The sequence below is a fragment of the Cicer arietinum genome, chromosome 2 (genome assembly GCF_000331145.2).
Source record: "Cicer arietinum cultivar CDC Frontier isolate Library 1 chromosome 2, Cicar.CDCFrontier_v2.0, whole genome shotgun sequence".
NCBI lineage: Eukaryota > Viridiplantae > Streptophyta > Magnoliopsida > Fabales > Fabaceae > Cicer > Cicer arietinum.
The window spans coordinates 10567930-10578377 of NC_021161.2; positions in this window are offsets into that span (position 1 = coordinate 10567930).

The window sequence follows — 10448 nt, forward strand, 5'->3', positions numbered from 1 at the left end:
AAGATTAACGACACTTGTATTATCACAGAGGATGAGAATTTTTGCGTACCTTAGAGAGTAATCCTCTAGTTGATTTTTAATCCATAATAATTTTGAGCAGCATTATGCAGATGATACGTATTCAGCCTCTGTAGTTGATAGAGCAATGATACATTGTTTTTTGCAAGACCAACTTATTAGAGATTTACCAAGAAATTGGCAAGCTCCACTTGTGCTATTCCTTTCAAATTTGTCTCCAACATAGTTAGCACCAAAATGCTTTTTACTGCTGTAAGATGAGATTCTTTAGAGGAGGATTGGAACCTTACACAAAGACCTACTCCAAAGACTATGTCAAGTCTACTAGCTGTTAAGTATAATAAGGATCCAATCATCCCTCTGTACTATTTTTCAGATATTGGAGTTCTTTCTTCATCTTTGTGAAGCATGGAGGATAGGGGCATAGGAATTCTCATACTCTTGGCCGAACTCATGTTATATTTTTTAAGTAGATCCTTGGTATATTTTTCTTGAGAGATGAAGATGTTAGATTCCAGTTGTTTAATTTGTAAACCAATGAAGAATTTTAATTCTCCCATCATACTCATCTCAAACTCACTTTGCATGAGGTTGGAGAAATCTTTACACATCTTTTCATTTGTGGATCCAAATATCATGTCATCTACATATATTTGTACAATCAACAGATCCTCTTTAAGAGTTTTCTTGAAATGAGTGGTATCAATTTGTCCTCTTATGAATCCATTCTCTTTTAGAAAAGAACTCAACCTCTCGTATTAAGCTCGGGGAGTTTGCTTTAATCCATAAAGAGCTTTTGAGGGTTTGAACGCATGATTGGACTTCTTTTCATCCACAAAGCGAGGAGGTTGTTTAACATATACCTCTTCATTTAGAAAATCATTAAAAAAGGCACTTTTTACATCCATTTGGAATAGTTTGATACCTTTATGAGTGACATATGCTAGGAGGATTCTTATTGCTTCAAGTTTTGCAACTGGTGCAAATGTTTCATCGTAATCAATTCCCTTCTTTTGGTTGTAACCTTGTGCCACTAATCTTGCTTTATTTCTATTGACCTCTCCATCCTTATTCAGTTTGTTTCTAAATATCCATTTAGTTCCAATGATGGATTTGTCCAGAAGATGGGGCACAAGATCTCACACTTTGTTTCTTTCAAACTGTGACAGCTCCTCCATCATGGCTTCAATCCATGATTTGTCACAAATTGTTTGATCAATTGTTTTGGGTTCAACTGATATCATGGCCATGCTGTTAGTATTTTCTTTTAGAGAATTTCTGGTCCTAACACCACTGACAGTATTTCCAATGATCAAATCAGGAGGATGATGCGTTACTATTTTCCATCCTCTTGGAGGTTGCTGGGAGGTTGGATCAGAATCATCCTCTTCGTTTGGACTGAGTGCTTGAGAGGATGAATGTTCATCTTCTTCAGATTTATCCATATTTTCTAAACACAAGTCATCAAACTCATCAAAAATAACATGCATGGATTCCTCCACAGTTTAAGTCCTAAGATTATATATTCTATAACCTTTTGATGATGTGGACTAACCAAGAAAGATACCTTTATCAGATTTCGGGTCAAACTTTCCCAAATTTTCTTTATTATTTAGAATGTAGCAATAACATCCAAATATATGAAAATAGGAAATATTTGGTTTTTAGCCCTTCCATTGTTCATATGGAGTTTTGTTTAAAAATTTTCTAATGGATGCACGATTTGAAACATAACAAGCTTTGTTGATAGCTTCGGCCCAAAAGTATTTTTCAATGTTGGCTTCATTTAAAATAGCTCTAGCTATTTCTTGTAAAGTTTTATTTTTCATTCCAACAACTCCATTTTGTTTGGCAGTTCTTGGGCAACAAAAATTGTGAGAAATACCATTTTCTTCAAAAAGTTTTTTAAATGATTCATTTTTGAATTCACCTCCATAGTCACTTCTCACCGAGACAATTTTTTATCCTTTTTTATTTTGGATCTTTTTGCAAAAATGGTGGAAAGCCTCAAAAGCTTCACCTTTATGTTTTAAAAATAAAACCCATGTAAAACGAGAGAAATCATCAACAATTACAAAACCATATCTTTTTCCACTAAGACTTGGAGTTTTGATATGACCAAAGAGGTCAATATGAATAAGTTCAAGAGGATGATCTGTTGAAACAGTATTTTTTGAGTGAAAGTGTAACATCCTATTTATTTATTTTTATTTTTTAAAACAAAATATATAATTTCTCATGTAATTTCAAACAAACAAACAAATAATCCATTATTAATTTAAAATCCATGAGTATCACAATTAGATACTTAATACTCAAATTATAAGATTCAGAAATGTAGTACTAAAATGATAATTGGCATAGACTAGAGTTCAACATAAATAAATTTCCTAAAGCTGGCCACTACTACCCCTAAAATTAAATAAGATGTTCCATGTACTCTTGTGAAAACTTCCCCAGATGTGCAAGTAGATTAGGAATGTCATCTGTCTAAAAGTGAGGGTCATCTCCAAAATACTTACCAATAAATAATAAATAAATAACAACAAAATAAAACAGTACAATGTTTATGTATACCCAAACGACCAACAACATGTACAAGTACATGACAATACAAATATAACATTACGACATAGATAATTAATAACATTAGTTTATCAATCCAAACGACCAAGAGGTACAATAACAATAAGATATAAGAGTACAATATCACCTATTTGATAACGTTAATTCACCCAAAACTAGGAGATACAATCTCACATTTTTAATAACGTTAATTCACCCAAAACCCGTAGATACAATGTATCAATTATCTTTATAAAACACTTTGATTGATGCATATACAACAGACCTTATTACTTAATCTATATGCCAATGTAATGATTCCGGAATATCGCCTCCCCCGTAAGGGCTTCCTGGGTCCTTCCAAGCAACACCACTAATATGTGGGCTCCAACCAATTATGGACGCACAACCAAACAACTATGAATGAATACATGAATGTGGACACTTTAATAAATCATTAATATAATGCGAGGCAGACTCATTAACGACATTTCACATAACGTTTATTCTTCACACTTTAAATATGTTCAACACAACCATTATAACAACATATCACGTAACATTTATTCTTCACATTTTGGTAGTGTTCAACACAACCATTATAACAACATATCACATAACATTTATTCTTCACACTTTGAATATGTTCAACACAACCATTATAACAACATATCACACCATATTTATTTTCCAACATTTGATAAAAGCTTTTCAGCATAGTATATATTTAATCTCACAAATTCTAAAATAAATACAATCATACATAGATATAAATGGAGTGATGCCCTTACCGATATGAGTGTCGTTATTAAATTCTCACGCAGCGGACTTTTTGCTCAAATTGTACTACACTTGATGGGATGAATCACTAACTCCTTCTTGAATTCCTTCCTTTTTCTCTCCTAAACTCTTTTTCTATATCGCGCGTATTTGAATGGAAGACGTCCGTTTTGTTTTTTTTTCTTTTTATCAACAGAAGTGAGGAACTTTAAGCCATAAGTGGAGAATGTTAAGCTAGAAGTGGGGAACGTTAATCTAGGAATGGGGAACATTAAGGTAGGAATGGGGAACGTGGCATTTCCATCCAAACCATGAAACTTGTTTTTTAACGATTGCCATTTGATGCTTTTTATTATTATTATTATTATTATTATTATTATTATTATTATTATTATTATTATTATTATTATTATTATTAATATTACCAAAAATTAAAATAATATCGTCAACAATTATTTCTAGTAAAATATAAAAATAAAATAAAATGATTGGGCGTTACAGAAAGCTACTTTTAACTTGTTTTCCTTTGACACAAGCTTCACAAACTTTGTCTTTCTCAAAATTAATTTTTGGAATACATTTCACTAATTCTAATTTAGCTAATTTAGAAATCGTATTTAAGCTTGTGTGACCAGCTCGTTTGTGCCAAATCTATTTTTCTTTATCAATGAACACATAATAAGATTCATTAGGTAAATCATCCAGATATAATTTATATAATTTTTTTTTTCTAAAACCGGAAAAGAAAACTCTACCCGAGGATGAATGTATAACCTCGCATAGGGTAGGCTTAAAAATAATTTCAACTCCACTATCACATAATTGGCTAATACTTAGCAAGTTATGTTTTAAACCATCCACATACTGAACATTTTCAATTTAAGAAGAGTTATTTTTATCAATAATACATGTACCTTTTTATTTGAGTTTTATCATTGTTACCAAACGTGATTGATCCTCCATCCTTTATCTCCAAGGAAATAAAGCAGTGCTTATCCCCTGTCATTTGCCTTGAGCAGCCACTGTCCAAGTACTAAGGCTTTCTTTTGTTGATTAGAGGATGAACCTGTATTAGAGTTTAAAAGTAACTTAGGTACCCCTATGGCATTGGGTCCTTGTTGGTTAGTTTTTCCTCTTGTGAGGATTTTCCTTTTGTGATAACAAATAGAATCATGGTGCCCATGTTTACCACAAAATGAACATCATTTCTTTATGTTGTCAGCTTTCTTCTTAGCATGACAATTTTTGAAAGTATGCACAAGTTTTTTGCAAAAAGTGCATTTTAGCCTATCCTCTTGTTTTTTTGGCAAGAAAAAATTTTCATATAATTTTTGTTTTTGAGAACTTTTAAATCCAATACCAGCTTTGTCAAAGATTCCAGATTAAGATCCCATTATCTTTTGAAATGTTTCAGTAGATTTAACAAAGTTGGTAATGTCATTTTTTAGTTCTTTAGCCTCTATTTTCAAGATTTCCTTTTATGTGTCCTCTTCTGGAGGATGAATTTTGACATTCTTTTTATTTAAAAGAGTTTGTTGCTCAGATAATTTATCATGAGATAACTACAAATCTAGAATGATTTTGTCATATTTCTCATTCTTAGCTTGAAATTCTTCAATGAGTTTCTTTATTTCATAAAGTTCATTTTTGAGAAAATCACAATTATGAGATAACGTGTTTGAGTCATTTAAAAGATTGTCAAATTTAATTTCTAGATTTTCACAAGTAGGACATAGTTCTGAGATGATTACCTTTTCAGTATCTGATTTTGCCATGAGACAGAGGTTGACCTCTCCTTCCTTCTCTTGCTCAGAGGATGACTCGTCACAGTCATCCCAAGTAATCATCATCGATTTATTTTTGTAGGAAAATCTTCTTGAGTTTCTTTTGTTTAGAGGACACTCAATTTTATAGTGTCCCATCATGTTGTATCCAAAACAAGTTATCTGACTTTTGTCAGATTTTTCTTTTTGAGGAGATCTTCTATTATGTCATCTTCGATTTATGATCCTCTGAATTCTTTTGGAAATCAGAGTGAGTTCATCCTCGTCCTCAGATAGAGGATACTCTGAGCTTTCCTTTATTATGACATCTTCAGTCTTCTTGGAGGATGAACTTTCTATTTGCCTGGATTTTAGAGCTATCATTTTTCCATTTTTGCTTGGTTTGTCTTCCAGCAATAATGGTTCATAAGCTTTTAGAGTTCCAATCAGATCTTCTAATTTCATGTTAGCCAAGTCTCTTGCTTCTGTGATGGCAATCACCATTGGTCTCCATTCTTTTGGTAAACTCCTTAGAATTTTTTTATCCTCTCTTGAATCGAGAACACCTTTCCAAGAGATCTCAAGTTGTTTAGAATGATTGTTAACCTTGAGAACATTTCAACAATTGTTTCCTCCTCCTTCATTTCGAATAGTTCGAAATATCTTACTCCCATGTCAATCCTCGCTTCTTTTACGTGGCTTTATCCTTCATAATGGATCTTCAAAGTTTCCCATAGTTCCTTAGCTTTTTTTCATTCTTCAACTCTTTCATATTCTTCCTTGTTCATAGCACACGTTAGAAATAAATAAACTTTAGAGTTTAGGAGTACCTTAGCATTTTTATCAGCAGCCCATTGTGCTTGAGGTTTCTCGTCGGAGGTTGCATCTGTGTTGTTGGTTCTGATGACGTGATCCCCGTTTTCAACCATAGAACACATGTTGTTGTCTTGTGAAATGAGAAATAGACTCATCTTACCTTTCCAATGATAGTAATCTGTGCCATCAAGATAGGGAGGTCTACTGGATGATCCTCCTTCAAGAATATACTTAGCTTTTGACATTTTTTCTTTTGATCTTTTTCTTTTACATTGTTAAATGTATTTTTCTAGAGAACCTTGCTCTCATGCCAATTGTTGTATCTAAAATATCCCTAAAAGAGGGGTTGAATAGGGATTTTGCTGTTTAAAAAGGTTTTTTAAGTGTTTTGAAAAGATATCCACTCTGAGAAGATGCGAACTCGAGGATGGTAATTTAAACCTTTGAATTTGAGCTGATTAAAAGAGATAGAAAATATAGAGAATGACACACACAAATTTTATACTGGTTCACCCAATGAAGGCTACGTCCAGTACTCACACACTTGCTTCTAACAAGTTCCAACTATTTCCAAGTGTAACTCACGTGGAAATTATAAAGTGATATGAGTATGATTGTTTCTCTTTTCTTAAACACTTTCTAAAAAAGATATTTCAAAGATCTAGTGAAGGATTATAGAAAGTATAAAGAGGTGATGAAAATTGTTCTTGATAGCTTTAAGATTCTTGATCTTTTTATACAATTTTGTTGTGTATTGATGATGAAGAGCATACTTCCTTTTATATAGACTTTGAGATGACATTTCCAAGTGGCAAATGCTTTATGACCGTTGAGGACTTCAATCAAAAAGTCCAAGGTCTTTCCTCATATTTACGAAATTGTCATCCAACTGTCCTTGGACTTATGCAGTCCATTCTCGTGCAGGAGTTTCAAACCTCCTAAGTACTTTGTCATGAGTTATCCTTTTCTCTTTTCATTCTTCAGGACATGTAAGGCTATATCTTTGAATTTGTGGGCTACAACCTTTCTGTAAGTTGAAGTGATAGGTCGTTTTCAAATTTTGAGAATGATGTTGACTATAGATACATCCTCTTACATCGTACTGGCCGTCCTCGTACCTCGTACAGCCCATCCCCGTACCAATTAAATCTGGCCTCTGACTTCTTTGATAAAAATGTTTTATTTGTTCATTCTTGGATACTGTTTTAACTTCTCATCATGACTAAAAATCATGGTTTCAGTGAGGATGAGTATTATGCATCTTTGGAAGTCATCCTCTCAAGGGTTCATCCTATCCTCCAGTTTTAAAAACTTGATGGATTGAGTCAGATTTTTCTCCTTTTGATCTTATTGATGATTAACCTGTTTTCTTATAACAATTCACTCAAACACAAAGATTAGTCATTAACCATAATCATAATTTCTTAAGTAATTTTGTTATCATTAAAATCATTTGAGAGAGATTTTGTCTCAACAAACTTTAATTACTGAATAGATAACAATTTCTATTCATCATATCAAGGAAGAGATTGAAATAATTTCAGTTAAAGCAACCATGGAAAAGGAAGAGGTAACTACAACCAAGAGAGGACAAATTATTTTCCATTGTTATATCAACTATAATTTATCATCTCTTTGTTGTAACTACCTCTTCCTCTACCACAATTAGTTTGCCAAAATTATTTCCACCTCTCCCTTGGTTTGTTTGATAAAAATTATTGTCTCTTCCTCTAAAGGATTCTCGACCTTTACTTCTATAATTTCTTTTTCCTTCATCGTTGAAATTATTAAGACCTATACCTTCTCCCATTTGACTGGATTCAACAACATTGTTGAGATTCACCTTACTTTACAAGGCTTCTTATTTTACCTTTTCATTCTTCTCTAATATTCTATTAGCATGACTTTCAATATTTCCATGCAACTGTCAGTGACAAAGTGTAGGTGTCGTGAGACTTAATTATCGTTGTCACCGTTGTCGAGACAAAATCCCAAATTAATGTTTTGATGATAATTAAAGAAAAAAGTTAATTAAGAGCTCTAATTATGATTCTAAGTGTTTTGGTATTTAACATGTGTATTTGAGTGTGTTAAAATAAGATAGGTACCAAACATTACAAAGCATATCTTATTAAAATCAAGAAAGTAAAATTAGTAAAATGAAGAATGTTCTTGACTGATTTCTGGAGAACGAAGAACGTTCTCCACATCTTCCATAAACAAGAATCATCATATTTTTATGAAAAATATTAGATCGAGGAAGTGTCATCCATTCCATATCTTCATTAGAAATATACAAGGATCAATGTAAGCAAGAATTATTACAGCATTTGAAGGTTCAACACTTTGCTTCTCAAAATACATAAAGCATGATCCTTCTCCAAGTTAAGCAAATGCAAATACAAATTGGCAGGCTGAAAAGAACATTGTTGTTGTACCTTCAAATATACCTGCACACATGATTCAAAGCTTGTAATCATTTCATACAACTATCAATATCAGAATATAAGTCAGCTCATCCCAGACATATTCGAAGAACGTTCTTGGATCACAAGAACATTCCTGGTTTCAGCAAGAACATTCTTGCTTTATGGCAGCTGATATATTTCCAATAACTAAATGAGTTGTCATAAGCTCTCTTGAAGCCTATAAATAAAGCTTCACGATGAAGAACAAATCAGAACTCAAAGTGCCAAGTAAAACATCATTCATTCAATCATACTCGAGCTTCTCAAATCATTCTAAGTTGCAGTTTCATTCTTAGTGTGATAATAGAATCAATGATTATTGAGTTCTAAAATATAGATTCTATTTCTCAAACAAGAGTTGAGCAATACCTAGATTCTAAAAATCTTAAATATCATTACTTTGTAACTCAAGGCTATATTGTTAACATAGCTTAAGTAGTGTGTAAAAATCCTTTCTGAAATAGTGTAAGGTACTTGTGGAAATCCTTTCTAGGTAGAAAGGTAGAACAGTGTAATAGATCAAGAATGATCGGTGGAAAATTATGTGAAAACCAAGAATGTTCTTGCTTTGAGATCTTAGTGGAAAATCTCACATTTATGAGGATTGGACGTAACCCGTGTTGGTTGAACCATAATATATGCTTGTGTGATCTCTCTATCCCTATCTCTATTTATTCTTTGTTTTACAATTAGTTTTTATATTGATAAATTGATATTGCTATTTTTTCCACTAACCCAGAACGTTCTTCGTTTGTAACCAATATCAATCTTGAGTTAAACATTTCAGTTTTTAAACAGGTATTTTTAAAAGGGACAATTATAATTCAAACTCATTTCCTTATAATTGACATTGTTACTTAAATTGGAATCAGAGCCAGTCTCTAAGGATTAAACACCCAAAAAGTGTTAGAAAAAAAGATTAAGGAAGATAATGTCAAAAGCTAAATACATTGCTGAAGGAGGGTCATCAAACAAGCCACCATACATTCATGGCTCATATTATTATTTCTGGAAAAGCAAAATGCAATTGTTCCTAAAGTCACAAGACATTGGTATGTGGCGAATCATCACAGATGGATATTTCATACCAAGAGTAGATCAAACTAATTCAACATCTACTGAAAAGAAAGAAGTAGTTTGGACAACATATGAAAATCTAAGATACTTCTAAACTCAAAAGTTCAATTATTTTTATAATGTACTATAAGCAGGGAAGAAAATAAAAAGGTAGATGAATGTGATACGACAAAGAAAGTATGGGACACATTGCAAACTCACCATGAAGGGAAAAGCCATGTTAAGGAACCAAGAATTTATATTGACATTCGAAAGTTCGAATTATTTGAAATGAAAGAAGGAGAAACAATCGATGGAATTTACTCAAGATTCACAACCATAGTGAACGAAATGCGTTCTCTTGGCAAAGTCTATTCAGTGCAAGACATGGTAAGAAAGATCATGAGATGTCATTATATCATGTGGAGACCAATGGTGACAGCTATAAGTCAAGCCAAGCATCTTGAGGTACTAGGTTTGGAAGAACTTATTCGAACTCTAAGGGCACATGAAGTGTTGTTACAAGAAGATAAACTTGTAAAGAAAGGAAAAATAATAGCTTTAAAAGCATCTCAAAATTCACCAAGCATTCAACAAACAAATGAAAAAAGTGATTCAGAAGATAGCCAAGAAAATGTTGATAGAGAGATTGCTCTCCTCACAAGAAATATCAAAGAATGATGAAGCGATCTGATCAAAAAATGACTTTAAGATAAAAAGGAATTCAAAATTGAAGTAGATAAAAGTAAAATTACTTGTTTCAGATGCAACAAACAAGGATATTATAAAACTGAATGTCCATTAAACAAAAGAGTACCAAAGAAATTCCACTTCAAGAAGAAATCAATTATGGTAACCTGGAATGAGTCTGATGAATCAGAAACAGATGAACCTGAAGAAGCCAACTTATGTCTGATGGCAAACACTGAAGAAATAGAGGTAGCAAATCTTGAACCTTGTCTTTTATGTGAAAATATGGAAA